Below are 4,518 nucleotides of genomic sequence, written 5' to 3'. Positions count from 1 at the left end.
GGGCTCTGGCGATCCTTCCGCCTCAGCCTTCCCAGTAGCTGGAATTACAGGCGCGCGCTATCACGCCCGGCTGATTTTTTGATTTATTGTAGAGATGAGGGCTTGCCAAGTTGCCAGGCGGGTCTCGAACCCGCGGGCTCAGGCATTCCACTCACCTCACCCTCCCAAGGCGCGGGATTACAGGCACTATTTATTTTTAAATTCTGTATTTATTGTTACATGTTTAAACATCAGTCACATTCAAAGTACTCTCCTTCTGATACAATACACCTAAAATGTAAAATATTTCCAGTACTATTTAAAATATGTTTCCACTACTTTGATGCACCACCTGTGCTATTTCTCAAGTGCCCAGAAGCCAGGTGAGCCTGTTTCTGTGTTTTCAGTTCGGTTCCATTGGTCCATTTGCCTGTCCCTGCTATCCCTCTGTTCATTGCTATGGCTTTTATTAAGTCCTGATTCTTCTAAATTTGTCTTGTCTCATCTTTTTTTTTTTTTTTTTCCTGAGTTGGAGTCTCACTCTCCCACCCATGCTGGAGTGTAGTGGCACACTCACAGCCACTGCAGCCTTGACCTGCTGGACTCCAGCGATCCTTCTGCCTCAGCCTTCCAAGCAGTCAGAACTACAGGTACGCACCACCGTGCCCGGTTAATTTTTTGATTTATTGTAGAGATGAGGTCTCACCAAGTTGCCCAAGCTGGGTCTCGAACCCGTGGGTTTAGGCAATCCTCTCACCTAGGCCTCCCAAAGGGCTGGGATTATAGGTGTGAGCCGCTACACCCAGCCATCTTTTTTTTTTTTTTTTTTTGAGTCGGAGTCTCACTGTGTTGTTCAGGCTGAAGTTCAGCGGCACAATCATGGCTTGCCGAAGCCTTGACTTCTTGGGTTCAGGCTATTCTCCCACCTCAGCCTCCTGAGTAGCTGGGACTACAGGCACACACCACCATACTCAGCTGATTTTTAAATTTTTTTGTAGAGATAAGCTCTCTATGTTGCCAAGGCTGGTCTTAAACTCCTGCGCCCAAGCAGTCCTCTCACCTTGGCCTACCTAAGTGCTGGGATTACGGGTGTGGGCCACCATGCCTGGCCTTTTTTTACTTTTGGCACTTGTCCCTTCAAAGAAAGGTAGGGTTAGTTTGTCAAATCCCAGAAGGGGGAACATTTCCGTTAGGACACTAAAATTAATTTGGGGCAATTTATCAATAAGTAATACCTTTACAATACTGAATCTTTGCCACACTGTCTTACACTTTATGGTTAGGTTTTATTTTGTATGAACATGGGTCCATAATCCCTTATCTGAAACTCAGGGTGAACATGTTTCTGAATTCAGAAATGTTCACATCTAAAAAGGGCAAAGGGCAACGGAGCCCACATATAATAGATGACACAGCATTTCCCAAGGTCAGTGCCATTCACAACTTGCCTCTCATTTTGATAAAACAAATCCTCAGATACAGTGCTGTCCGGAAGAAATTCTGCAGTGATGGAAGTGCTCTATACCTGCACAATCTAATTGATACTCGATGGAGCATTTGAAATGGAGGTGATTTGACGAACAAATGAAAATTTAGCCGGGCTCGGTGGCTCAGCCTGTAATCCCGCGCCTTTGGGAGGCCGAGGTGAGTGGATTGCCTGAGCCTGCGGGTTCGAGACCCACCCGGGCAACTTGGTGAGACCTCATCTCTACAATAAATCAAAAAATCAGCCGGGCGTGGTAGTGCATGCCTGTAATTCCAGCTACTTGGAAGGCTGAGGCGGAAGGATCGCAGGAGCCCAGCAGGTTGAGCCCAGCAGGTTGCCAGTCTGGGCGACGGAGTGAGACTCCAACTCAAAAAAAAAAAAAAGAAAATAGAAATAAGAAAATTTAAATTTTATTAAGTTCCAATAAATGTACATTTAAATTGCTACCTGTGGCAAGTGGCTACCATACCAGACAACACAGAATTCGTTGTTTCCAGGGAAAGGAGGTAATTTTTTGAGCACCTGTATACTCCAAAATATCTTCCTTCTGTTCTCACACTTAAATTGACTGAGAGTATAATTCTAGGTTACAAATAATTTCACCTTAAAATTGTGAAAGTATGACTCCATTTCTCCAGCTTCCAGTATTGCTTTTGAGAAATCAAAGGACCATTGCAATTCCTGATCTTATTTTTGTAATCTGCTTTTGCCCTCTGAAGTTTTAAGGTGTTTTTTTCTTTGTTCTGGTGTTTTTGTAATTCCTGATGCAATGCCTTGGTTGTGAATCTATTTTTATCTGATGTCCCAGGTATTTGAAAACTCTTTTTGATCTGGAAATTCTAGCCTTCAGATCTGAGACACTTACTTGAATTATTTCACTGATTATCTGTCCTCCTCGTCCACTCCCTGCCACTTTTTTTTCTGCTCTCTTTTCCTATAACTTTTTTTTTTTTTTGAGTTGGAGTCTCACTCTGTTGCCCAGACTGGAGTGCAGTGGCCGCTCCCGGCCACCGCAGCCTCGACCTGCTGGGCTCCGGCGATCCTTCTGCCTCAGCCTTCCAAGTAGCCAGAACTACATACGGATGCTACCACACCCGGCTAATTTTTTTTATTGTAGAGATGAGGTCTCATCAAATTGCCCAGGTGGGTCTCGAACCCGCGGGCTCAGGCAATCCACTCACCTCGGTCTCCCAAAGTACTGGGATTACAGGCTGAGCCACCGAGCCCAGTCTAACTTTTTTTTTAACTTGGGGTCTCACTCTATCTCCCGGTTCACTGCAGCCTCAAACTCTGGGCTCAGCAATCCTTCTACCTCAGCCTCCCAAGTTGCTGGGACTATAGGTGTGTGCCACCATGCCTGGCTAATTTTTTAATTCTTTATAGAAACAAGGTCTCAATCTGTTGCCTAGGATGGTCTCAAACTCCTAGGCTCAAGTGATTCTCCTGTCTCAGTCTCCCAAAGTGCTGGGATTACAAGTGTGAGCCACCACACTCGGCCTCTTCCACTAGAACTTCTGTTATTCAGATAGTATATATTCTGTGCTAATCCTCTAATTTTCTTCTCTTTCCATGTATTTGTCTTTATTCTGCTTCCTGGGAAGTGTTTCAACTATATTTTCTGAAGTTTTATAGACTTTTTAATTTATGTCCTCATATTTAAATTTATTTTTTTATTTTTTATTTTATTTTATTTTTTTTAGTTGGAGTATCACTCTGTTGCCCAGGCTGGAGTGCAGTGGCATGCTCGCAGCCACTGCAGCCTCGACCTGCTGGGCTCAGGTAACCCTTCTGCCTCAGCCTTCCAAGTAGCTGGAACTACAGGCATGCACCACCATGCCCAGTTACTTTTTTTGATTTATTGTAGAGATGAGGTCTCGCCAAGTTGCCCAGGTTGGTCTCAAACCCATGGGCTCAGGCAATCCTCTCACCTCTGCCTCCCAGAGTACTGGGATTATAGGCGTGAGTCACCAAGCCCAGACCATATTCTAAATTTCTGGTGGCTCAGCCTGTAATCCCGTGCCTTGGGAGGCTAAGGTGAGTGAATTGCCTGAACCCACGGGTTCAAGACCCGCCTGGGCAACTTGGCGAGACCTCATCTCTACAATAAATCAAAAAATCAGCCGGGCGTGGTAGCGCGCGCCTGTAGTTCCGGCTACTCGGAAGGCTGAGGCGGAAGGATCACCAGAGCCCAGCAGGTCGAGGCTGCGGTGGCCGGGAGTGGCCACTGCACTCCAGTCTGGGTGACAGAGTGAGACTCCAACTCAAAAAAAAAAGAAAAACACTGACATATGTAAAAAAGTTTTCTTCTACCTGCCTTGATCCTGTTTCCTCCAAATTGCATTTTTCTGTGTGTTTGCATTGGTTTCTATCAGTCTTATCTGAGGCTTTCCTTGGCAGCCAGTAATCCTTGGTTGTCCATTTATATGTAAGAGTTGGGGAATGAAATGTTTCCAGAAACCTCTGGCCGTGTGTCTATGGCTTGTCACCCTTTAATCTCACCATGGAACCACCTGGCTGGACCATTTCGTTGGGAAACCTGATATCATCTGTGTCTTTGGGTGTTTCTTCCTTACCTGGTGAGATTCCTCACAGAGACCCTTCCAGTCTTCAGCCAGGAAGATGTCGGCCTGGCTGCTATCCCTCTTCTATCCCAAAGAAGAAAGAGTGCAGGGCCATCAGCATCCAGTAGGCATGAGTTTACTCAGTTCCCTTCCCCTTTTCAGTTCAGTACTTGTGTACTTAATCCAGAGACTATTGTCAGAGGAAAAAGTCATAGGGTAGGAGCGATGGATCTAACTGGTTTCTTTTTTTTTTTTTTTTTTTTTGAGTTGGAGTCTCACTCTGTCGCCCAGACTGGAGTGCAGTGGCCGCTCCCGGCCACCGCAGCCCCAACCCGCTGGGCTCCGGTGATCCTTCTGCCTCAGCCTTCCAAGTAGCTGGAACTATAGGAGTGCGCTAACATGCCCGGCTCATTTTTTATTTTACTGTAGAGATGAGGTCTCACCAAGTTGCCCAGGCGGGTCTCGAACCCGCGGGCTCAGGCAATCCTCTCA

This window comes from Carlito syrichta, unplaced genomic scaffold, assembly GCF_000164805.1.
Source record: "Carlito syrichta isolate Samal-C Ts95f unplaced genomic scaffold, Tarsius_syrichta-2.0.1 Scaffold309211, whole genome shotgun sequence".
Classification (NCBI taxonomy): Eukaryota; Metazoa; Chordata; class Mammalia; order Primates; family Tarsiidae; genus Carlito; species Carlito syrichta.
The sequence above is the reverse complement of the archived record's forward strand: the minus strand, read 5'-3'. Positions refer to the sequence as shown.